The 26914-nt window shown below is 46.6% G+C and overlaps 1 protein-coding gene across 9 annotated transcripts in view; it reads right to left on the bottom strand.

The window, feature by feature from the left end:
* RREB1 (ras responsive element binding protein 1) overlaps positions 1–26914 on the bottom strand; it is a 163772-nt gene that overhangs the window by 75151 nt on the left and 61707 nt on the right. The window contains exon 1 of one of the 9 annotated variants that reach the window (XM_064476169.1): positions 19850–19942. The exons of the other annotated variants lie outside the window; for them this stretch is intronic. The gene's annotated coding sequence lies outside the window, so the exon portion shown is untranslated. Of the gene's footprint in view, positions 1–19849; positions 19943–26914 lie in introns of those variants that run through there. 9 annotated transcript variants of the gene reach the window in all.

The raw sequence follows: 26914 nt of genomic DNA, 5'->3' as shown, positions 1-26914 counted from the left end.
GGGCACAGAGGACCCGGACTCCCTGCGTTCAAGGCCAGCACCCCCATTTTCTTGGCATCGCACCAGCATATGTGAAGTTAATGGGTTCTGAGGATGATAAGATCAGATGTTTAAAACAGTCCCCCAGAGTTCCTTTCTGGGGAATAAGGAATCTTCCCAAGGCCAATTAAAGAAAAGAAAAACTTCCTGGCCTAAACAAACATCCCATAGCCCCACACAATCTCAGAGGTAAGAGGGCTGGCTGGGAGAAAGCTGACGGAGTGATGACATACGCAAGGCCACAGAGAAAATGGTAGCAAATGAGTGACAGAGGCCAGGTTATGCATTAAACCCATGACACCAATTCCTTTGCCAGCGCTCCAAAATGGAGCTGGTGTTCTTCGGATCTTTTTTAATGAGGCAAGATAACAGAGTGGAAGAGGGCGTGCAGAGACCCGCGCAGCCAGGCTGCCCCCACGCAACCCACAGAGCGCTGCCTTCCATGTGGCCCCTCTCCTGCCCCCACAGGGCCCGGCCCTGCCACCGGCCCGTCTGAGAACAGGAGCCAGCTAACCAGTTCGGCCCCACCAGCCAAACGGCAAGGGCTCAACATCCTCAATTTCCTCCCAGCCATGAAGTCAGGAACAACCTGTACAGACAAAGAAAATAGGAAACTTGCGAAACAACGGCACCTACCGTGCTCCCAGAATACGCCCGAGGAAAGCTTCCCAAAGCCCTTGAAGATGCTTCACCACGATTCTGGAAAGAAAACGCAGCCCACTGCACCCAGGCACACACATGTGCACACAAACCCGACTTCATGCCCTGCCGGCCCCACAGCTAGAACGCAGAAGTCAGAAAACACAGCTCGAGAGAGTGGTCCTGGTGACTTAACAGATCTGAATTGTAACTGACACGTTTCCAAAACTAGCAGGTTTCCAATCTGAAAACAGAATTTTCCTAAAGGGAGGGGGGAAAAAAAAGTCTAACAGATTATACAACAATTTGTTACCTGGCCACAGTGAAAATGCTGTTTGCAGGAAAGATGGGAATGTGAGAGAAAAAACTAAAACAAGCAACCCCTGTCTCTTTACTTTTGTAGTTACCCCTAATGCTGTGCTCTGCCCAAGGCAAGAAGAACCTCTTTAAGGCTTCACCCACGGTAAACTACTAATTGTGGCAATGACTTCTTCTACCCTCTTAGCCAAGAGTCAAGTAATGGCACCAGACTTTCTGAAGATGGATATGCAAAGTAATTCTGGTTCCACCCGGCTTACTTGAAGATTTTGAAAGTACCAGGCGATTGGTGCCAGTTACATATTCTGAATAACCCAAATTTATAGTCAAATGTTATTATTCGCCTTCACAACATTAGGCAAATGCTTTAAAAAAACTTTTTTTTTAGCTTGGAGAAACAGAAAACAAATGGACATATTAATCCTCAAAGTTGCTGGGGCCTAAAATATTCACGGCTTCTTCCCATTTATCATTTCTACTGCTTCAGGCACCAAACAGGGTTTATTTAAAAACTGAGTGTCTTTCAGTTTCCTGCAGGTTGAGCTCCAGGACCATCCGTGCTGCTTCCAAGGTGCTCAAGCCAAAGCCTAGAAGAGGGCATAGAAAATGTGCATTCTCTGCAAGGGGTTCAGATTGGTTGGACGCCCTATATTATTTTTGTAACCGAGACGTACAGCAAGTTTTGGTATCAAAGGTGAAACCCTGAAATGGAATGACGATCATTCTCAGACATGTCTTCTAAGGCTCCAGACGCCACGACCACCCGGAGCTGAAAGGCAGAGCCCCCTGGCCTCCAAGGCTGATGCTTAGGGCTGGGGAGACAGAGCAGACAGGACACAAAGAGGTACAGTCCAATCCGAGGGAAACTGGATTATGAGCCCAAACTTTAGGGGCCATAGGGCTCCTCGGGGGTGTAAGTCCTCAAGGGTGATGGCAGTGGGGCGGAAGCAAACCTGAACGTGGGGGAAAGATCGGCCTTCAGAACACAGGGCACGCCAGGCAGTAGGAAATGCACGGAGACCTGGAGGGCCATCCAGACGGGATGTGGCGTCTCCACACCCTAAATGCCTACGTTTCCACCCTCCTCCAGCGAAATGAGGAAAGTCAAGACGAGTTACTGAGATTCTTACAATGCTGAGTGCTTTCTTTTTTTAGGCTAAAATGCCCCCTTTTAAGATGAAATGATAAAGACAGTAGATAATTGAGACTTTTTTTAATGACCTTACTTGACAAAAGTAAGAGCAAAAGAAAAACATGGCAATCCCATGTGTAACTGTCAAAGTTTGGCCTTAGGTTCCTGCCCCATGCAAACAAAACCCTTGGGAGCCACGAGACACCAGCACGTTGTGTGGAAGGAAGGAGCATGGAGTGAGGGCAACGGCAGAGTGAGGCTGGGGTTGAGGCTCTTCCTCACAGGGACGAACTTTACCCTGCGCTGTGGGAACCCACTGAAGCCCCAACCTCCCTTTAAAAAAAAAACTCAGGGATGAAATAATCATAAGCATATTTAAAAAAACTCTTGGCAGCAGTTTTAAAAATTGACAATTAGAGGCACATCACCCCAGTAGGAGGGACAGACAGGAGGAGCCCAGGGGTCAGGAAAACATCGGCGAGGGACCAACCTGGCTGAGAGGAGTGAGGGCGAACGTCAGGGAGGCGCTGGGCTTCCCGCATTGGCAACAGAGTGGGCCACAAGGCAGTTAGCCACGATGCGGGAAAAATTCCCAGTACAGGAGGGAACAAAGAGAATACAGTAGGAAGTGACTGGTTACTGAGTAGCAGGAGTAAGCAAGGAGTTCTGTTTAAAAGAAAACCAAAGACTGTCCCTAGCCAGGAAGGAGCAGATGGGAAAAGGGAGAAGGTTCTGGAGGAGGTGGGAAAAAAGTGCCGGGGGGGGGTGGGGGGTGGGGGCTGCTGGGCACAGGAAGACGAAACATTTGTGGTCAAACAGAATACATAACATATGCAGCCATACAAATGTATGTACTCATTGTCAAATCGACCGCTGATGCGGGGGAAGCGCTTCAAAAGCCTTAACCTACAGGTTACACACAAAACTTTACCAAATACGAAACAAGAGAAAAACAAAATCCATCCTTCTCTCGCTTTCAAAGAGCCCTGCCTATAGAACGAACATGTTAGATGCTGGTTAAGCATTTTATTGAGTCAATGTGGTCCAGAGCAGTGCTGTCCAGCTGAAACTTCTGCAACTGTGAGAAGAATCTGTGCTGTCCAGTCTGGTAGGTTCAAGCCACGCGTGGCTGCTGAGCACTTGACAGGAGGCTGATGTGACCAAGGAACGACATTTTAAATTTTTATTTCAGTTAAATTTAAATTTAAATAGCCACATGTGGCTAGCAGGCGGTTGTGTTAGACACTGCAGGACTGCGCGGTTTTTTCCTTCAGTGACTCTGAGTTACTGGACTGGAGTCCTTAGTTTACGGGCCTCCTAGGGTCCTCAAGCCCTAGATCAGGAACAAAGCTGATCCAGCACGGTTTCCCCTGCAAGCGCGGGAGGACGATCAGCTGAGCCCAGAAGTAACTCATTTTGCTATGATTCCCCATTCTTTGCAGGATTTCATAGAGTCTGTATGAAGGGACATAACCCATCAAACAACAAGAGGGAAGTCTGCTGAGCGAGGCGGACTTCTTCCCGGTGAGTCACCAGCACCCTGCCCCATCTGCCCAGAACCTGCTCGGGCCTGGTCCCACCTCACACCTGAAGGTCAACGTGTGAAAACATGGGAAAATGTTTACAAGCTAGACCAAGGTTAAAAAAACAAGTTAATACGTTTAAGCATTCTATGTTACAACCTATTTAAAGGCTGGAAGAGGCAACCTGAAGTGTCATGGGAATATAGTGAGTCTTTAAAAATGAAAGTATAATTTAACATCACCGTAAATTTGATTTTTGTAATTTCAAGTTTTTTTTTTTTTTAAAGACACAAGAAAGAAAGTAATCAAATGGCATTCCTTCTTAAGATGTGAAACTGTTCCCTCCCTCCCTCCTTTTTGAAATATATGTATCTTTAGTCACAGCCCAGTGCCTGGCTCACAGTGGGTTTTTCAGTTCATCCTATAAATATGTGCCTATTTTGGGTCATGAATTAGGGGTGATATGCTCAGGCTGATAAGCCCTGCTCTACAGACAAGCACAAGATTCATACCCTTGAAACTGTAACATTTATTTTGTATTCATTGGCGGGAGGAGTCTATAAATTTGAATAGATTTTCAAATCTTCCTTTCTCTTGTGAAGATGAAATTAACCATGTAATTCACTTCAAACAGTGTCTGATTCATGGCAATAACTCAAAAAAAGTTAGTGAAACCAATGCCCTCAACAAGCTCCCAATGTGCGTTATAAACAGGCACAATGTTGGCACAGAATTCCACCTACAGAAAGGGCATGGGGGAAGATGACTCTGTCCTGTGTTTACGTGGTTTTGTTCTGTCCCTCTGTTACTCCAGAGATAACTGATGGAACCAAGTTAGTTTCTGGATGCTATCAGGTTACATCTGAGTGCATATCACCACCATCTCTAGGCCACCAAAGGCATGAAGGAGGTCTTCTGCAAGATCCACATGTGGGTGTAAATGTGGCCCGAGTACTAGCAGTTCCCGGGAATCTCGAAGTGGCCCCAGAACAGGGGGTGATCTTGGAGAGGATGTTTGTTTTGCAATCAACAAAAGGTAATGGAGGCATTAGTGAGCCTTTTAAATAGAAACTAAGAATTAAAACCGAGTCCCTCTATGCACTGAATAGTTTGCACTTAAATTTAAATGTATAAATAAAATAAATTGGCTATAAAAGGGAAGATTATATAAACTATAAAATTCAAGAGTCACAACCAGGGGAGGAGGAAAAGAGACAGATTAAAAGGTGTTGAGGGAGGGGCTGCTGGCCTTCAGTGTGTCCTTTGAAGGTGAAAACTAACCGATTTCTTCTGGCCTTCAAGCTGTTAAAGGTCAAAAAAAATCTGTCTGAAAAAATAAACAAATGGGACCTGCGATCACCCTTCAAAAGGTGGGGGTGGGGTGGGGGTTGAAGGGGAGATAATACTCCACCTAGGGCCCTTAAACATTTCAATGAGTAACAATCCCTCTGCTACGAGAATGGGGGACGGGGCTGGGGGCAAGAGGTATCCAGGAGCTCACCACAAGCTGAGAAGGAAAAAGAAAACATGAGAAGGTAAGAGAGTAAGTGCTGTCTATGCAATACCGATTTTAAGTCCAGGAAGAACACTGGCATGGACAGAAGGGGTACCAGAGGTGGAAGAGAGGATGGAAGGAACATCCCGGAAAGGACCATGAGAAGCCCTGGAGCCAGGTTCTGCTTACAGAGGGCGCGCGGGGCAGTCACGCGGAGTCGGGAGGGCCGGGATGGGGCATAGGGGTGTTGGCTTGGTGCGGGCATGAGAAGGTGATGTCAGAGTTTTGAGAAAACCTGTCTGAACACGGAATGGGACCTCAGGGGAGGAAGACCAGACTAGAAATGGGAACAAAGGGAAAAGAGAGGCAAAGATAAACCTGAATGCCTTTCAAAGAACTGCAGAGGCCTGGAAGCAGGCCGGATGATCCTGCTAAGAGCACAGGGAGCTACGGAGGAAGTCTCTCTTGCTGCAAGCTCCACTTCCCCAGCACAGTGATGGGAAGAAGTTTTCAACTATTGAGGGGGTTGAACTAAAATATTTTTCAGATGCTTGGCAACTGAAGAAATGGAGCAGAATGAGACGGGAAGGTCTTGGTGCTTGGGGTTAGGGTACCGGTGAGAAATGGGGGCTAGTGAGTGCAGGTGGAAACTGACCCCTCCCAGTGGGGGGAATGGCTGAGCCTGGTGAGCTGAGACTCAGAGATGAGAGGGTCCAGAGCAGAACGTGAAGAACACCCACTTTGAGCCACAGACACAGGAACAAGGTCTGGTAGGAAAGAGGTCCCCAGGAAGGACGAGAGTAACTGCGAAAGCATAAGCAACGGAGGGGCATAACCCTTCTAAGTCTGGAAAGATGTAAGAGTGAAGGAAGCACCTGAGGCGGAGCTCTAGGGCAGGCACATCTTCAGCTGGATGGCCTTCATTCTGAGTACACAGTGGGCACTCAACGAACCTACTGATTAGTAATCTCCAGAAAACAGGCAGTGGGTCATATGCTGTGAGGAGGAGGAAGAGAAAAGGGGAACTGATGGCTTCAGGAGCAAAGGACCCCAGGGGGCCTGTGGGAGGGAGCCCAGTGGCAGAAGAGGGGGGCCCTTAGTCAGCTAAGGAATTCACAGCCACGTGATCTCCAGGTGCTGGGGAACAGGAATGGGCGGCCCCCTGGAACCCCCTCCTCCTACTCAGGGTGAGTCTGGCTTCCTGTTTCCTACTCTGGATGGCTGGCTGAGGAGAAGGGAGGAAAACCGTGTTATTTCAAATGGTTGCATCTTTTATTCCTGCTATTTGAGGCAAGCCTGCTATGTTTCTTCCAACAGATGCCCAATTCACACATGTAGCTGCTCTCCTCAACAGTAAACAAGTGGATTCTATCTGCAAACACCAACGGCACCACGTCTCCAAGAGGAGAGAAAATTTTCTAAACACCCAACCCACCCAAAATGGCCTTCACGGGTTTTTGTTCCCCAGGCTGAACTTTGCAGCTCTAACCCAGATGCGCCCGGGTGCGGAATGCAGCCGGGAACCCGCACGGGACCCAGGAATTGTTCTTATGGGGCACACGGCCCGCCTTCTTCTGGGGTCAGCTGGTCCCGGCAACTCGGCCCGCAGGGCTCGGTGATTCAATTAGTGGGAGTTCAGTTGCTCCTTTTTAGGTCAGTTCTTTCTTCTTTTGTTTAGATCTGACTCAAGATTTACTTCAATTATCTACACCTCTGTTAGAGTACCTAAACACATTAAATCGTTTAAAGTGATAAAGGCAAATGGAGTGATGAAGGGAAAGGAAGGACCGGGGTCTTTAAAGAAACATATACAAATGGTCTCCTCCCTCCCCCACCCCATCTCTGCTCTCTTTAAATTACTGAACTAGACAAGCAACTGCTTCTCACAGGAAAACTCCAGACAAAGTCTGAATGTGAAAACCCCATGGTTAAGCTCCGGCTTGCAGAAAACTAAAAATGTCGGCAATTCTGGGATGAAATGTGCTGTTCAGAGCTATACAAAGCCCCGCAGCTGCTCCAGCCAACGTGAAAGCCAGAAAGGGAGCTGCTGTCTTTATCCTCTACCTACAGTCGGCTGGTACCAACCTGCGCAGGGCTGCCTAGGATCCGGTTCAGTTCTAGGCTGCTGAGCACAAGAGACAAAGTAGGCATGGGGATGCAGGGGCCACTAGAGCAAACCTAAGCGACAACACACAACAGACCCACCTGGAAGCAAGAAAATGCAGTTAAACATTAAAAATTTGTGAAGGATGCAAGGAAACGGAACTGCTTGAAAACCAGCTCTCAGTGCCATCTGGAAAATCCTTTTCAATCATCTCAAAATTCAGAAGGTTCGATCGCATCTAACTTGATCTGATTTTCCCAAGTGGAAGGAGAACCCTCTAATCAATTTTCTTGGAAGAAAAAAGCATACTTTCTCTATCCAAGCTCAGAAAGCTTGACCTCAGACCATCCCGTGGAATCAGGCCTCAGATGGGCATCTTGGAGAGAGCAGAGATGATGGAAGACGAAAACTGGAGAAGGATCAGAAGGGAATGGGGTGAGAGCAGGGCTTCTCTCACAGTTACACGCAGGTTAACTGAAGAAGATGCTCCCGGGTGTAACCCAACTGCCTCACTCCGAGCAGGCACTTCCGACATCCCGCCCCGTGGACGGCTCGGGTCTAAGTGGCCGGGCCGCTGCCGCCTCGCCCGGCTCCGCGGGGCTGGCGGGGGCTGGCGGAGGCTGTCGGCCCCCCAGCACACACGCAAACCACCAACAGTGGAGCTGCGGTGAGGGGGCCGGGCTGGCGACGGGAACTGCCACCACACACCACACTTCCTGCTGCTTCTGGCAGGCTGTCTCCATTCAAGAACAAGTGAAAGCCCACAGCAGGCTGGGCCCGCGGGGCCAGCTGGCAGGATCGCCCGGCAGGTAAGGAGTGGACTCGGGCGCCACGCCGCCCGGGTTCACAGCCCGCCTCCTCCACGTGCCAGCGGTGGCGGCACCGCCCTTCGTGACAGAACCGCTCTCTGCCTCGGTTTCCTCATCTGTGAGGAGACAACGGCAGGCCCTACTTCGAGAGGCTGTTGTGAGAAACAGAGGACTTCCGTCTGCGGAGCGAGCGCCCAGACGCAGCCGGGCACGCAGGGTACGAGCGCCCCCGGGGCGCCCACCCGGCGGACGCGCGCTGCGTACGCACAGCAGCAGGCGCCGGCCGGCGCCGCAGCGCAGATTCACTATCAGTTCGACGGGTGCCCAAGACACTCCGCTCATCGAGGGCCGTCACCCTCCAACTTCAGCGAGCCTCCAGACAGCGTACAGCCGCAGATTTCTGGGCGCCCCCTCCAGTCTCTGACTCAGAAGGTCTGGGGTGGGGCCTAAGAATTTGCCTTTCTAGAAAGTCCCAGGGGGCTCTGGTCGGGGGCGCACACTTTGAGAACCACTGCTCTAGGACCAGTTAACTCCTTGGGTTCGATGCTTCAGGCCGTGGCTTTACTGAGTCTATTCATCTGCACTGGGCCTGAGAGAGATGAAGGAGAGTGGCAGAGCCGTTGACTGCTCAGGGGACATCCACCTGTTCTTCCACACCGCCTGGGCCTCCGCATGCAGCAGGTCACGTGACAGGGTCTGGCCAATGGGCCCTGAGCAAAGATGACACACGCCCCTTCCAAGCTGAAGCTTTTAAAAGCTGCTGTGTGGCCTGTCGGCCCTCTCCTCGCCTCGGCAACCTGGAAGCCTGTGCGGGGGCAGGGGTGGCTGGCAGAGGAGAGCTGGGTGGCTGCTTGTAGGGGAGCTATCCTAGCGAGCTGAGCTGCTGGACCCGCCGCGGATTCCACAGGAAAAGCAACGACAATTTATGAGCTGATCCACTGAGATTTTAAAGTCTGTTTGATACTTCAGCATAGCTTAGCTTAACTCCACTAAAACAATTCCTGCCATCGTCACAGGAAGGACCTTCACCTCAGTCTTAAGTCCAACCTATCAAACACAGATGTGAGGTATTTTATAACAAAATCAGCTAGGATTTCTACCCTACTCTCATTCAGTTCATGAAATACATGAGTTGTTTTTTTTTTTAATCCTCCCATTTTGGGTCTGTTTTTCACCAGATATAAAAATTCTTCACTGCAACATGATTATGTAACAGTTGCCAATAATTTAGAATGCTAAATATGCTCAGAAGTACTGAACATGTGAAAAGTAAATACACTGAACGACTTGGATTAAAAGCCTCATGAAACAAAGCGGGTGTGCATGTGTATACACATGCGTGCGCGCACGCGCGCGCGCACACACACACACACACACACACACACACACAAAACCAGAATCCCTTGACTCTAAAAGGCTGGCCAGAAGGAAGGGGTTTCAATTTTACTTATTAAATCATGTGCAAATTGATACGCTATTTTGCACAAATATGTAAAAGCATCACCATTTAAACACAAAACTACTCTTAAAAAGATCATGATTTCTAGTCAGCCTAGGAAAATCTGCAATTTAACATGCAGGTAATGAACTGTCCACAGTATACTCCTTTCCAGACTGTGTGGAATTAAACATTCTAAAGATACTCCTCTCATTAAAAATTACCACCAACCCAGCACACACACAGCCAAAACAAAATGTAATCTAGAACAACTCAACAACTCAAAGTAGAAAATTAATGAAATGCACAAAATTAAAAGAACTGGGGAGAGAGAGTTTTAAAACATGTAACAGAATCACACAGGTCCCTCTTGGTCTGTGGCGCAAACAGCACTTCTCTGGAGGGCCCTCTCTGAGGATTTCAGTTGAGTGGGATTTACAACAAATCTCAAAGGTGGGGTAATTTCTTGCTAGAATTCTCCCTAGCCCTTTCTACAGAGGGCAGGCAAACAATCCCCCTGTGAACATGAACACATACACACACACTTAAAAATTCATCTCCAAAGGGGCTCAGTGGCTCTCTCTTCCCCAGTTGGCACTGGTGAAGCTACAGTGGAGGGGAAGGACCCTGCTGCCCTGGTGTCCCCAAGCTCCTCGGCCCTTGAGCACCTCATGCTCTGGGTGTGTCACACACCACCTCTTGAGGTGCCTCCACGTGGCCAAAAAGAAAAAAAAAAGGCAAACACTCATATAATGCATTTGGTCACATATTATAACTCAACTGTAAAATCAGAGTTGAAAACAATAAAAAGGCCCCAATACTAATTTCTCTAATATGTTTTATAGCTATTCAGCAACTGCTGGGTTTTATTGATGAGATTTTCTTTTTCATTTCTTTCAGGAGACATGAAAAAGTCACTTAAAAAAAGTAAAAACAGGAAAATCTAAACATATCTATTTTTTTTAAATCTTATGCCATACTACCGTGAAAACACTGGGGAGCCCAATAAAGTATCCATGTATATCCTAAAACAGGATTATTTCTTTACTTTTTGTTAAGGAGCTAACACTGGGGGACCTTCTCTTAGGACCAGGGATAACAGGAATAATGTGCAATCAGATAACAGGAGGATCTATTACTAATCACAGAGCTAAAGAAACTCGGCATCGCATCCTGCTAGTACTCTCCTGTAAGGCCCCTGAAAACTCCTTCTTATTTAGCAAGTTGATTGTATAACCCTCGCTCATAATGTATCTGCACATCAGAGTCACCCTGTGTACATCTGCCAGAGAGACATGATGGGAACATCCACATTTAGAAAATGAAAGCCATGGAAAAGCGATCTCATATGATTTCTGGAGTCTAACTTGCTCAGTTTATTTCTTCCATAATCATGTTCATAATGAGAGAATCAAGTTGTAAGTGAAGTCCCGGGAGTTTATAAACACGATGCTTTATGTAGCCAAAAGCCCCATTCCATTACTTATGCCCAAAGAGGCTTGTGGTTGTAGACTTCTTTCTACACACTGTCCACGTGTCCTGGATTTATGTGAGGGCGTAACAGGCCGGTTCTCCCCGTTCCCCTGCCAGCCCCGCCGGCCCCGGCTAGGAGCAGGGCCTGCGGCCGCTCGCCTCACACTCTGCTGCCTCCTCCAACTTGCACCCAAGTAATAAATCTCAGGCCATACAAATGTCACGTCCCTGTGATGTGCAACTTTTATGCAGACCTAAGGCTATGACCAAAACCAGTTCTCGGCTAAATGACTCCCAAGCCAGCACATCCCACGCACTCCGAGGCTCCTTCTCTCCGTGGACGCCTCGGCACAGAGATTGCCTGCGCCTGCTGCCCCCGGGGCTGGTCTGCACATCATATGACTGCAGAAATCCCTCGGATACAAGCAAGCATTGTCCACTTTTCCTTGAAATCTCAAAATCCTGGATAAGACCAGCAATCAAGTAACACTTCAAACCTCCAACAACCTTAAATCAATTGACCAAATTCTTCTCTGCGGGTCTCAACTCCCCCCTTATAAATAAGGCAATGTCCAGTAAAAGCCATTTTAGCCAGCTTTTAAAGAAGATCCATAGCACTTACTTTAAATAAAAGATTAGGGTTATGTGAAGGGGATAAAGCATTTAAACAAACAATGAACATTAGGGACTGAGATGCTAATAACTGACCCGCAAATTTCCACAGTGCCTTTAAAGTGCTCTGGGGGCAGAGTATTGACTGAATGCATGCTCCCTTCCCTCTCCACGGCCGGGCCTCCAGACCCCCACCTGAGTTCTCTGCGCCTGTGATTCCTGGAGGCTGAGCTCCAGGCAGCCAGCAGCTGTTCAAGTCCATGCCCGGATGCTTCCGTCCCTGCACCTCTAGCCCCACCATCCCAACCTCTCAACAGGTGTCCTTGAGGCCAGCCTACCCAGTGGATGCTGAAGCACACCATCTCAACTGAGCCAGCGCAAGGAGCTGTTTCACAGGAGACACAAGCCCTTCCACCCTCACCTACATCCCTCCCCTCCTGCAAGCCCTCTCTGCTCTGTCCACACCCCAGAAAGCCAGCATGAAGACCTGCTCCTTGCTTCCTGGGAAGTAATGGTTTTTATTACCTTTCCATCTGCTGTGAGAATCTAACATCCAGAGAACTAACTCTTATTTCTTATATGCAATTCATACATATTTCCCTTCCCTGACAGAGACAAATGTCTTAACTGTAAGAGAATGCTTTCCACCTTCAGGATGGCAAGCAGGAGGGATAGTTTCCATGCATACCCAGAAGAACAAATTTCAAAACTTAATTACATTTTCAAAGGGAACAATTTCTCTTAGTTGAAAAAAAAAAAAAAACCCAAAAATCCCACAAAACAAAACAAAACCCCAAAACCACAACACAAAACACAAAACCTATTTGATTCAGGAGCAGAAGTCTACACCAACTGTTTTATTTGTTAACTATGCATTACAACAATCTAAGTGAACTGAAGACTTCATTTAATACCATTAGAAGCTAACAGATAAGTATTTAAAATGTATCTATGAATATGATTATTGAAATCTAGGCCCACAATGCTCCATACTTAAGCAGTAAACTCAAAATGCTTGAGAACTACGAGCAGGTATTAGCCATGGAGTTTTCAACCACAGGATTTCCACGAAAATGTCCAAAAATAGTTAATGATGCCAAGAGAGATTTTAGATGTACCACCATGGAGTGCTGCAGAGGTCTCCACCTGTAAATGGATCTATTGAGAATAAAATTAACAAATAAACCCCCCAAATATAATCATCTCTGTAAGCACCTTTCATTTTTCAAGTTAGGATTAGTCCTCCTGCCAAAGAAGCCACATGAGCACTACTCCAGGTGACATGGTCCATTCTGGGCACAGGGCATCTGTGACTTCTCTGGTACCCACCAAAGAGAGTCTTCTCTATCCCTGGTTTAAAAAAAAAAATCCATGATGCTTCATGGATTATTTCAATTAAAAATATAAAAGAACAATTCACATTTGGAATACAGATAAGCAACCTAATAATGGTATTTGGATATCATTTGAATCTGCTAATGAACCACTTCTTTTTTTTTCCTTCATTATCTGGGCAAAATAAATAATGTTAGTATATATCTAAACACACTGGAAGATTTATTCTAACACTTCATGTTAACTATAAAGCAGCTGGACATCACTGAGGAGAGCTGTGGGGGGGGGGAAGTATCAGAAATTAATTTTCCATATATACAACTCCTGGGTGTAAATCACTCTCAAGTAGCTCTCAAACTTCCCCATCTCCTTAAGCGGAGCGTGGTGAATCAACGTATGATTAACCCGAACTTTTTGGGCGATGACTCAGGATCACTACAATGAACAACTATTACCCAAACTGCCCTCGGGAACTAGGGTAACATCCCTCCTACTTCAGTTTTGCTCCTGTACCACACGGCCTCAGTCAGCCATGCTTTTTTTTTTTTAACTGAGGTTTTTACTGACAGCAAGCAGGGATACATGCAGTTGTAAGAAATAAGATAGCCGGCTCCCCTGGTCACTTGGCCCAGTGTCCCCCAGTGGTAACCTGTACTGTCTGAATTCTCCTGTCTCATCCCCTGACATCCTTTTTTTGCTGCTCCCAGTGTGTCTCCTTCTTTTGGCTTTTCTTCCCAAACCACCAATTCTGGCCTCTAATTTTTTGTTGAGTGGAAAACGGAAGGCAAGGTGGTCAGGGCCCTTGCTCCAGTGAGAATGAGTAGTGCTAAAGTGTGGGCCTCAAAGGACCATCACGAATCAAGGGGAGGAGTATCAGTACCAGGACTTCCTACACCTGCCAGGCTCTTGAAAGCTTTATTCTGCATACCCCTGCCCCCAGCCCCACACCCCGCTGGTTCCTCCTCACTCACATGCTAAATATTCTGGACCTACGAATGCCAAATAAGTGACCTCTACATAAGTGATATATTACTTTTGAGTCAACTGAATACTAGCTAAGCAACTGCTGTTTCCATAACTGGTAACTGGTGCTCTGGCAGTGCCCCGCGTCTTACTCTGAACAGTATCTACCAAGCACTGTTGAGAGCTTGAAGTGAAAACACATAGCCTAAAAAAATTTAAAAAAAATTTTTTTCTGGACTCACTGTTATTTTTAAGGAAGTTTTAAGTCTGTACGACTTGGAACAATTCATATGTAAGTTAAAGAAGTACAGTTCTAAAAAAGATACAATGAAGAGTATAATGAATTGTGCTTTAGAGACTTCAGTAAATAAGAAAACTGTCACTTTGTTCTACTGCATTAGGAACTTCTCAAACAAAGAGGCTTGATGGAGGCAGACAGAAAGGGGCTTATCAGCTTAAGAAACGGGAAGGATGGTACAATTAACTGTCACACAGTCAGATATAATTCACTCTGATGAGGCCAGTGAAAGAAAACAAGGCAAAGAAAGTGCCCATCTTGTGTCTACATAAAACCCGAACATCCCAGACTTGCAAACCACCTTTTCTTCAATTCTTATCGATACATTTGTCTTGAGAAGAAAAGCAGTGGCCTTTGCACGGAAGGGGGAAGGAAGGAAAAGAAAATAAGAGAAGGAGAGGAAGAAGTCTCTTGTCCGAACCACAAATGCCTCCCGCTGCTCACGCCAAGCTGAAGTGCTGTATCCTAGGTATCCTTGGGAGAAGGAAAAAAAAAAAAAAAAAAAGCCAACTGCATTTCTTTCTTATTACCGGCTCCTCTCTGCTCCACAGACCCAGCCCCGCCAAGCGGGACGCAGCTGCCACCAGCCCTGCGGAGAGCGGGCGCCCTGCTCGGGCACAGCCAAGGTGCAGAGCTGCAAACGCAGGAGGGTGCGGAGGGGAGCCGGGGACCGTGAACCCAGCTTCTCCGCCGGCGCCAACAACACGTTGCAGGGGACAGCTCCCCTTCACGGCGTTAAGGGACGCTCCAAAAACAAGCAGCTGAAGACCGGGGACCATAAAATGAGAAACGTGTGTGGTGTGAGAGATACTAAGGAAAACAGGGGTTTTATTCTAAAACAGATGTACAAAGAGAATCCAGCTTCTCCTCACGTGACAATACGGTTTCTTGAGTTTTCACAGAGCCAGACACACGAGGACCAGAAACATGTTTCAAAGAGCGTGAAGATGGAAAGGAAAAAAGCCCCCTCCCCCTCCGTCCATAAGAGAAAAAAGCCGGCGGCGGCGGCGGCGGCACCAGAAATAGCCCGAGCCGGCCTGAGCGCCGGCCGTGCGTCGCGGGCCGCTCCCCTGCGGCGGGTGCTATAGCGAGCGCGGCGTGACTATATATGGTGTGTTTACGGGGATGAGACGCAAACACCACGCCGCACTCGTGTCAGACCAGAGCTGGCTTTGCCAGGAGCTCGGTTTCTCCGTGCTTACGGCCACAAGAGAGCCCCTGAGTCCACGCAAACTTCAGATGCTTCAAGAAGCAACAGCTCATGACTCACGGGCACTCTGGGCATGGGGGCTCCCCCTCGCCGCCCTCCTCGTCCCCGTCCCGACCTCGCCTCCCCCGCCCGCCGCCGCCCACTCCCCCCACAGGCTGCCCACCCCGCAGCCCCACAGAGGCCTAAACGCGCGCTCAAGAATGTCTCTGCTGAATGGGGCCTATGTTACATGACGAAGGGCACACAGACATCGATCTCTCCAGAAACAGCTGGCAAGGCTGAGGCCTCTCGCACAGGCTCCTCATTGCCGCAAAGTATTTTCATCACATCAAATGTCCTACCCGCTAGGGGGAAAGCCAGACACTGAAGTGGGGAGGGGGCGGCGGAGCAGGGAATAATCTGAAGATGTCTGAAAGTCCTGGGAACAGAGGAGGCAGGAGAGGAAGAGAGAGAGAGAGAGAGAGACAGAAGGGGGAAGGCTTCATCACTGGCTTTAACAGTCTTGCTCAACCTGTTCTGCGGTGTGCTGTTAACTCCTTTCTGGCAAATGGATGCACACATCAACCCTTTTCTTTCTTCTTTCCCCCATACCCAAGCCACAATTTAAGGCAGCCTTACAGAGAAAAGTCCCAAAGAAAAAGGCCAAACCCATTCCTGACTGGACTCAAACCCATAATTTGAATCTCACAGTGTGAGACCTTCACTGCCAGCGCCTGGAACCGTCTTCTCTACCAACTTCCCAACCCTCTCCATCTCCTAACTCTCCTCCTCACCTCGAAAATATGGAAACCGAGGTTAGGGCTCACAAGCAGCTTAGTGGAGGTGAGGTTGAGCTAGGCCCAGTTTTCAGGCACTGGGACAAAGCACTGTGTAAGAAGGAAACAAAGATTGGTTTTTCTTCTTGTTGTTTTTGGCTTGACATTAGGCATTTATGGGGTTAACATACAGCCTGCAGACCAGAAATTTACCTGCTTAGCAACAGAAGCATCAACTAAGCCACGTTGGTTGTTTTGACACAGGAAAAGCAGTTTCTACCTGGAGAAAATACCTGGTGATGTTTCAGTTGCCATTTTAAGCAACATACCTATTAATCACATGAGAAGAGTAGTCAAGAAACCATGGTAAAAGGAGAAAAGTCCAATGAGAGTTTACCTAGCTTAAAGGTGCAGATCAAAACCAAGCATGAAAACACTGGGCTGAGTAAGGAAAACGTGTTCTGGAAGTTAGGAGCAGACTCCAGGTGGGGAAAACTGTTCTTCGAAGCCCTAAAACCTGGGTTCTCTTGCCCCTTAACTTGTCTGTAGCGGCTTTATGTTGACTAAAGACCCTTCAGGTGGTGGGAGGCAATCTTTAAAAAAAGACAGATCTCTCCCCACCACCCAGATGATGAGATGAGAAGGAAAGCATGAATCTCACAAACAATTACACCTTCTTCCTTCAACATATCTGTATGTCTCAATTTTAAGAAAAATGCAAGTGTAACCCGGGCCTCCATATCCTCTTTGAAAGACAACTGAATAAAATCCTCACAACCTAAATATCTACTATAAAATTCAGATACAGAAAGCTTCTTCATTTTCAGCAAGTGACCGTTTCATTTTTGGAAGCTCCAGGATGCCAAGGTGTGCAGAGTTGGTTGATGTAGGATGTTTACTGCTGTTCTAACAGAAATGTGTCTCCTTAACCAGAGCAAGGCCTAAAAGCAATTAGAACTAACAATCTGGTCCAGTTGGTGAATATGTAAAGCAGAGCAGAAAAATATGTTAATGTACTCTTTTACCTAAAATACAACTAAATAAAATGCAAAGGAGGAAGGATGCCAATGTATGTATATATAACACATACATAATTACAGGACCAAAGAATGCATAGGAGAGAGAAACAAAACAGAAGTGAAATTTTAACATTAATGGTATTATTTTTGGATAGAACTCTGTTTTAAGAGAAAAGAATGATTGAACAGTAATTTGTAATGATAATATTCAAATACTCTAGAAACAGCTCCCTTAAAACCACCTGGTACAGTCTGCTTTTAACAGCTTCCCTTAAAATCTAAACTGAAGACACTACTTGATGACAAAGAAATTCTGTGTAAAGCTTAGGAAATATAGCTATCTAGGGGAAAAACAAACTTTCTAACTTCAATGCAATTTAAAATAAAATTTCAGTTCCATGGTTGAGATTGTTAAAAAAAAAGGCATGTATGTAAAACCAGGCCACAAAAATAATCTCCTTCAATTAAGTAAAACACTTAACACTTATTCAGAACCCCTATACTAACAGTTTGCACAAATTAAACCTTATTTCTGAAACTTACATTTGAAAAATGTAAGCTGGGTGGAAGAAACTGTAGTGTGGACAAAATGGTGGTATTGAAAGCAAAAATCTGGCCTATGCAGAAACAAAAAAAAAAAAAAAAAGGGAAAGAAAGGGGGAAAAAAAGACCACAGTGATGCACTCTGGTCGCAGGCAGAGTGGGCTACAAGGCCAGTGGCATCTAACAGTTGTGCTCAGAACAACAAATGGTGCATTCATAAACTGCAAAAGCAGAGGCTGTTCAGAGGCTGTAAAGTCTGCACACGAAATGATGAGCGGCCGACTTTCCTGTTGTTTCACAGTAAAGGAGTGAAAAAAAAAGACTGAATTCAGTTAAGAGGCACAGGCTGTCCCTTCAGCTGTGGCAAAATGGTGAGCAAGAGGGTCTAGATAAAGAGGCCCAAGTACCATTTACCCTCTTCTAACAAGAGCTGGGCCCGATGATAATTGAGTAAACGCCTCTACATAAGATAATACCGCAAGAGCAGTGGGGGATGGGGAGAGGCCGAGTAGAAACGAGAACGGACACCCTCCCCAACCTTTCTTAAAGAAAATACTCAGCACCCCCAAATCCATAGCCTCAGACCAAGGGATTAAACATCCGCAGCTTTACTGCCTGTGACATTACCTCTCCACAGCCTTAACAAAAGAAACATCTGGTACCAGCTACTCAGCATCCCTGATAATTGTCAGAGCGCCAACTCCTTAAAAAATTAATTAGTGGCATTTACACCTGCCAGTGCAGACGGCCTATCAGGGGTCTAGCACAGGTACCACAATGCCTCGCTTAATAGGAAACTCAGGATTGCAACAAGCAAGCAACAGATGGGGGAATTGCAAGGTTTATGTGTCATTTCCTAACTCTATTAAAAAAAAATTCCAGTGGCTCAAATATATTCAATTGTTTCACCAGACATAAATGTACAAATAACCTTTTTATAAATACAATTTTGAAAGCTTATTATGAGGCGTCTTCATTAGAATTACCCGGTGATGCTTTTTCAAATGAACAAGCCCCAGCCTCGCAACAGGCCTACTGAATCTGAATCCCCTGGTTTTAGGAATCTGTTTTGGATGGTGGGGCCCAGTGAAGAGCGATCACCGAAGAAGGCACACCAAATATGAGACAAATCACAGAGCAGGGGGCTCACTGGAAGTATTCTGGGTACTAAGTTGCTCATGGCAGGGGGATGAGGAATCCTGGGTGTTGGTGGCAGCGCCCTGGGTGGGTGAGCTGGCCACCTCCAGCACTGCTCCCATCACCCAATGACACACATGCACACATGCCCACTGTGCCAGCTCAGCACAGAGCCTGCAGGGGACACTCGTCAGGGCACCTGGTGGCAGGCAGGCTTCAGCCCCCAGGAGCAAGTCCGAGCACTCCCACACGCCCTGCTGTCCTCCCTGGTGGGGGGCCGGCACAGAACACGGAGACAGAGCCCCAGCTCACTGGGCTCATCACTACTAGGACCACATGGACCCTGGAGGGGTCTGGGGACAGGTGCCTGGGGTGGCCGCCAGCACTACTGGGAAGAGGGGGATTCAAAATCTGACGCCACGGTGGCTTGTTTGGTTCTGTGCTGCCCCTCAGCCTCCGTTTGCAGAAGGCGGGTCCCATCAGAAAGAGACAACAGGTGGCCAACACTCAACAGTGAAGGACAGACAGGACCACGCTGCCCTGCTTCTCGCTGGGCGCCTGGCGTCCTGTCGCACAGAAGCTGCCCTTGCCCCTCCTCCACTCACTCCTTTCCCTCGCCGGGGTTCGCACGTACGGATGTCTGCACCCCTTCCTGGTCCTGTCCTCCTCCTCCTCATGTTCCTCCTGGTCCACTCCTCCCTCTGGTCTTCGCCCTTCTCCTCGTCCTCATCTTCCTCCTGGTCCTCGTCCTCCTCCCCCTCATCCCACCAAGGGCTTTTCGGACACTTGCAGACACATGCTGTTCTCATTACAACAGCCTTCAGGTAAACCAAACCTTTTAACATGGACTCATCCTGGGCAATGCCTACAAAACACGAGTGGGCACGCTCACGCCTATGCAAAACTTCTCAAAATTTTACAGTGGTCACAGGCCAAATGGCCTCAAATTAGCCACACACACACAAAAAAAAAAAGAAAAGAGGGAAAACATCACTCAGGATGCGCACATTTTCTCATCTCCCTGAGGGGAATCCATTTCTAAAACACGAGCTCAGTTACTGAACGGGCTGCTCCAAGGCCTCCGGCTGTTCACGAATTGCCGCCCGGCCGCCGCGGGCAGAGGGGAGCGCGTCAAGGTCTTCGTGGAAGCGACGCCGGCGCGGCCCACGGGAAGGCGGCCAGAGCCCCGCCCCCGCCGGCCGGCCGGCCAATCGGCGCCCGCCGCCCTGACTGACGGCCCGGCCGGCCGCTCACGGGGCGGCCCCGCGCGGGCGCCGAGGTGGGCTGGCGGCGCGGAGGCCCGGGCTGGACCAGCGCCCTGCGACCCCGCCGCCCGGCCGTCGTCCGCCCGCTTCCCAGGGGCTGCCGGGACGGGACGGGCAACGGGCGATTCCCAGGACGAGGGCCGCCGCGCTCGCTGCTGTGCGACAGTCCTTCTGCTCAGACGGCGCCCCTGTGCCCGAAGGTTCCGCGGCCCGAGGAGGGCCGGCCCCTGCCGCCGCGCCCTCCCGGCCCGGCCGCGGGGAGCCCGGCCCGAAATCCATCCTGACAGCCGGGATTCGGTGCCTCCGGGAGGGGCACGACCCTCGGGGGCGGCGCGCGCCTCGGCCTGCCGCCGATGCCCAAGGGCAGCCCCACTCAGGGAACGGCAGGAAGAGGCCAGTTCCTACTGTCTCAGCAGTTTTTCGACCGTGCAGATCCTTTTCCCTACAGAGAAGCACAAATCACATTCCTATCTTCGGAAAGGAGACACTGGCGAAAGTTTTAGAATATTACACGATTTCCCAGACGAGCACGTTGTATTCGGCAACATTTCTTCCTAGCCCTCGATTTACGACCTAACTGCTAACTCCGGAAACGAAATTAGGATCAGAGGGCAATCTCAAATAATCTGAGAAAGGGGAAAAAGAGGAGATCCCTATGAAATCAAAGAGATCTTCTGAATCGTCACGATATATGTTACAGTACTTCTTTGCTGGGACCTTGAGAACCTTTCATCCTAGAAAGCAGTCATGAGATTTTTTTTTTTCCTTTCCTTTCATTAAAAAAAAAAAGTTTTAAAGTCACTTGCCTCGCCATTCAAAGGGATCATCTGAAGAAATGTGTTTTAACCCCACTACATAGAAAGGCCAGGCAGAGTGGCTTTCTCTTAGGCCGACATAACTGAAGATAGGCTATGTCCTCTCCCTAAATTCTCAAGTTTTTAAAAACGCAACATCCATGTGACCTTGGACTCTCTCATTTTCATCTGTCTCTCGCAGTACACTCTCTCTGCGAGCCATTCAACACACTGCAAGCCCTGATAAAAGTAGTTAATGTTTACTGAAACCTGCGTATGAACTGTACTAAACCTGATAGGAGTGAAAAGGCAAAGTTCTGTTAACAGCATCCACGCACAATTATTAAAAAAGAAAAAATAAAAAGGAGGCAGAGGACCAAGAACGGAGGAATCTTCTTTTCTTCCTACTAATCTGAACTTGAAACCTCTCACTGATGAAAAAGTCAGTTACACATCACCAAAAGATGCTTTTAATCTTTTTTGTTATCTTTCTGGAATGTTTTCGACACAAATAATTCGTTCAACGTTTTTCTAAACTTTTCAGACCTTAAAACAGAAATGAATCTCCTTGTATCTCATTCTCTCCGACTTTTTCCGGAAGGCCCAGCCACCGGATCAGTAACCAATTTTAATGACACTGCTTACTCTCCAACATTTATTCATTTGAATAGCTGCTTACAAGTTACAGCTGAAGAACTATATTTCATACAAAAATAAATTTTTAACATTTCGCTGGATACCATCTAAAATACTCTTCCTTCCCTTGACTCTTTACTTTTTCAAATGTAAAAACAGCCAACTTCAGTCTAATCAGATCTTTAATTCTAACATTTCTTATACCATACCTTCCCTCTAAGTATATCATTATATCAGAACTTCCTGTTAAGCTATCTTTCTCTATTTCCACACTATCCCTTTTTTCTCCCATTACCTCAGTTAAAATAATATTTCAACTTACACACATACACACACAGACTGTATCCAGAACAGGATGCTCTCAGGTGTTTAAAGCCAACTTTCTCTCTTCCCATCCCCCCTCCCCTTGCTTAAAGGGCAGCAATAGAACCAGTCACCTTGGAAACAAACATCACCCAGTGTTTGCAGAACAAACAATGGTACCTTTTCAGCCAGTACCAGGCAGGCAGGCCAAGGAGCAGCCGACGTAGAGGAGTGTTAACATATTGCATTCATTCAGTACACGAAAAAGTAGTTCAGTACTGAAAATGAAGTGCTCTCAAAAGTGTGAACCTTTGGCTAGAGACCACAGACAAAGCCAGTAAGGTTTAAAGTCAAATAAGGCTACCCCTAGTTAGGAAAAAAAAATCTCTTCATTATTTTTGGAATTGTTTTACATACCTCATGAATAAGGTAAACTACCCTCTGTCACTGAGAATTACCTTCTCCAAGAACTACAAAGAAGTTGCTTAAAATCTTTAAAATTAAAAAAAGCACATTTCATCTCATTACTCCTCCAAAACCATCATGTCCTTTTTCTTTTAATATGCCACTAAATATTGGCTTTTAAAATATGCATATTGCCTGGTGCCTTAACCCACTTGTGAATTACTAGTATTGATAAAGAAATCTTACTTTAAGCTAGAAAATTAAATGCCAATTTTTAAAAACAGTGCCAAGCAGATATATGAATCTATAAAGGCCCTAAATAACACCAACCACTTTTCGACCTTGGATAACAACAATTACTAAAGTTTCATTTATTAAAGACTTATAAAAGCCAATCATTTGGCAAAGCTCAAGTGTGAGGGGAGATTCTGTTGTTACTGTTTTTAAAAAGCTCAACTGGATGGTTAATAAAAAATATATATATACAAGCGTTCTTCAGATCCTTCAGCATGAAATTTTTAAATGTTAAATGTAAATAACAGTTTCCTCCTTATTCTGGTTGTGTGCTGGAAGTTTTCCTTCCCACCAATTAAGAGAGGAGGCCTGGCCCGATGGAATTATTTGGACAGGAGTTTGATGTCAGTTAAATACCACAGTAACTGGCATTTTCTATCACCTCCAGACTCAGGGACAAATGCCTAATTAACATGGACCAACATGCAGCTTAAACTGGAAAAGTGCCTGTCCTTTCTCTTTCTTTTCTTTTTTCTCAAAGATTTAGGTCTTTAACATCCTTGAGTTAAATTGCACAAAGAGTGTCTAATGCTATCTGACTGAGGTGTAAAAGTCTAATTAACTAATGCTTTTTTTGCAGCGCCAGTAAATCAGTTAACATTATTAATCTTCCTGACTGGGCCTGAGTGAGGGAGGGAGGCTATTGAAAGGGAGCTAAACGCTTATACTGGATGCCCTTGAAAATGAAAAGGAACCCTGCGAGCGATGACCGATAATCCTAAAAACGACTGAGACATACTTTAAAATACCACCGATGGGCGTAGCACCAGGCCTAGCCTCTAAAAACCGAAGCCGAAGCCGTGGCTCCGGGGCAGGGAGAGGAAGAGGAGGAGTCACCTCCCATCCTTTGCTTCCAGCATCACAGAGAGAGCAGAAAGCAGAACTGAAGCCTCCACTCCCTCCTCCGAGTGATTGCTTTTAAGAGACCAAACAAAAAATGACTAGTAGTTTGGGCAAATGACCCCCACGCTCTGGCCAGTGAGGCTCCTTTCAATTTATCAGGAAAACACCTATCTTAGCACTGGCTGCTTAGTTGTCTGCCTTCGCTTTACTGCCTAGTGACCACCCCAGAAGTGCACACACATATCATAGTCATGTGAGTGAACCGTCAATGTATCGAGCGCAGTCACCGGATGCCAAAATCTGAAGAGGAAAAGCCAACAGTCAGGACAACAAACTTCCGAGCCTGGTCTGTGCGGAAACAATGGCAGTAACTGCCCTTGGTCCCTCCACCCTCTGCTCCATATTCCCACTCCCTGGCCCCCTCCCTGCACCCCTTTCCAGAAAGCGGCTCTTTCCCCGGTGGCCCAGGGGACAGGGGGAGGCACTCTCTCAGCACCCACCCTGTTCTGCCTCCTCCCAGGCCTTCCCTGGAAAGCTGGGGACAGGGCGAGTCAGCACTAGGATTTGGGGAAGGAACCCCAAGTGCCGAGCCGCTCCCGTCCCCAAATCCTGAGGCACAGGGAGACCCAGGGTGATGACCCCATCTTCTCGAAGAACGTCTCAAAGAGGCAGAGATAGGAAGCAAATAAAAGAAGGAGGCCCAGGTGCCGCGGTGGCTTTATCTCCTTCCCTCCTTAGTATTTCTATCAAGTTTCTGTTTTGCTGTCCCCTCTCCCAAGGGGGATGTGAAGCCATGCACACCTTTCGGTGGAATTCTGCGGGAAACACAACAGATCTGATTAACCATGTGCTTTACAAGCCACCTGATAATAACGCACGCCTGAAAGCATCAAGGTTCAGAACTCGATCCATTTTGCATAGATATTTATGTTTTGTTAATAGATTTAAAATATCTTTAGAGACAGTCATTCATTACTTTGTGCCCCATTATGCCTAAAAATCATCTTTTCTCCTGTTCAAAAAGTCAGGTAGGTTCAGAGAAAACTACTTATGTATTCCTAAGTTTATTATGTATTCATAACCCCCCCTCAAATAACATCTCTTACAAAAAGCTGGACTATTTCACTATTATCTCCATGTTGCCTAGTCATTGGGACCTGAAGCAAGCTACTGAAGGGCTAGGGTGAAAAAAAAAAAAACAACCAGCTGATTAAAAATTCTTCAAAATAAACTAAAATCCTTAAGATACAGTTTATAACTCACTTCTATTTTTTTTTCCAAAAAGATAATTACTAACATCTATAGAACAAAGGCAGGAGATGATGCTGATTGAGTCCCGCTTCAGATCAGACCTCTCCTAGAATCAGAACTGTGAAACTGCTTTGGAATTCTTGAAATGATGCTTGCAGGGTTTTTCCCCCTGGAAACCTTTGTGAGGTCAGCATCCATCAGAAGTGACCGTCGCCCTCCATGGGTACTTGGGAGCCTCATCGTGGTGAGTGCACCAGATAGGTGAGGTACCGGTCCCATTATACAGATGGCCACAACCCTGTAACTGAGGCCAGCTGCCTTTCATGTGCCACTCTCTCACCAGGTCCACTCAATGAAAGCAATTCTTCCACATCAGGCTCAGCTGTTATGTGCTACTACGCACCCTGTTTTGCTAAGAAACCGTTGGAGATTCTTTTTTAATGACCTTAATTTGTGTTTATTAAGGTATGTATTTTTTTTTTACTTTTAGTGGAAGTACTGGGGATCAAACCCAGGACCTTGTGCATGCTAAGCGCAGGCTCTACCACTGAGCTACCCTCCCCCCAGTGGAAGATTTTTCTAGAGCAATTAAAAGCCTATAGAAGCTTGAAATAAAGATTATGTTCAACATTTTGTTTTCTGAAAATAAAGACACCACATAAAACTTAAGCAGAATACCTGCTCCCAGCCCTGACTCCTAAAAAAGGTGAACACTGGGATGGTTTTGCTTTTACCAGATAATATGGAGGCATCGGAAATGAGGTAGGTAGCTTCTCCCACCAGCACTCTGAGGTGTTCAAGCTGTGGGAGAACTTTGTTCTCAGAGCCCAAGACCAGTGTTACAAGAGGCATCGTTGTTGAATAATAATTACTAACAGGAAAAACAGGCCTGTGGGAGAATGGAGATACGGTTTTTGAGGAAGGGCTCACTCCACTAGCAGGTCTTCTGGCTGCTGCCCTGCCTTAAGGAAGCTTTCAGGATGCTTAGAATTTCCCCTCATTTTATGGTACTTTTTCCTTTATATGAAAGGGCAACTGCTTCTGGCCTCACAAAGTTTTTTCTGTTTGTTTTCACTGATTTAAAAGAAAGAAAATGCAGCCTGGAGGCATCACTATGTCACCTCCTAAGAATATGATAAAGCAAAGAGATTCTTCCCATTTTACAGGTGGAAAATCTGAGGCACAAGGTGTAAGATCTTCGTATTAACCCCAATCAGGGTTGGGCTTGGGTTTAGGACCTTAGTCTCCTGGCCGACAAACCCAGCCCTCTCTCTAGCAAATCATATGAAATTCACGGAAAGGGCCACAGGAGATGTTTCATGAGGTTTGTTGAAATGTTTCCGATTCAGTTCGCTTCTCCAACAACTATTCCTTTCTCTGAAATGAGGAGGAAAACAAGGTGGGGTGGGGAAAATGCTTCTTCCTAATGCTGGCCCTCAGATCCTCCAGTTGCTGGAGTGAGAGAATTCAGAACTGATCTGATTGTTATTTTCCTAACATTAGACCCCAGAGTTATTCATATGCAGGCTCTAACTTCCTCTGGGGCAGGAGCCTCCCAGGAGCTATTCCAGGGGGTCCACTTATTCATATGTCCATCAAGAATCTACAAACCTAGTCAATCACACACGTGTATCTACTATTATTTGGCAAGTGTATGAAGATGCTGTTGAATTAATAAAGAAACATTCCACCTAAAGTGTAATTTTCAAGAACTTTTTGTCAGTGTCCCAACAGATTCTAAAAATACATCTAAAATTATGCTTTCTCTGGAAACATTTTTTTTATGTTAGTAGAGGTCCTTATATTGGAAAAGATTGGGAAAAACTGCACTAAAATGTCCAAGTAACATGACACTGATTAAAGCAAAACATCCAATTAAAAATACAACCACAGGTAAATAACACATCACATCAGCCATAACATTCACTGCAGTGTCCCATGTAAGATGGAAAACACCGCTTCTCAAAAGAGAACTTGACTCTTGGGATAGGGGGTAGAGCTCAGTGGTAGAGGGTATGCTTAGCATGCAGAGGTGCTGGGTTCAATCCCCCGTACCTTCATTTAAAAAAAAAGAAAAATCAGAGGAGAAATAATTTTTTTTTACAGTAAATAATTTTACTTTCTTCTCTTTCGTGTTTTATTAGTTTTTTCTTCCTTTTTGTTCATGTAGAATTTTTCTATGGGGAGTATGAGTTAAATGTGCAACAAAATAAAAATCTAATGAAAAAAAAAACCATGTTTAATACTTATGACCATCAATATAATCTGCTCACTAACATCC

The sequence above is a fragment of the Camelus dromedarius genome, chromosome 19 (genome assembly GCF_036321535.1).
Source record: "Camelus dromedarius isolate mCamDro1 chromosome 19, mCamDro1.pat, whole genome shotgun sequence".
Lineage (NCBI taxonomy): Eukaryota > Metazoa > Chordata > Mammalia > Artiodactyla > Camelidae > Camelus > Camelus dromedarius.
The sequence above is the reverse complement of the archived record's forward strand: the minus strand, read 5'-3'. Positions and strand labels throughout refer to the sequence as shown.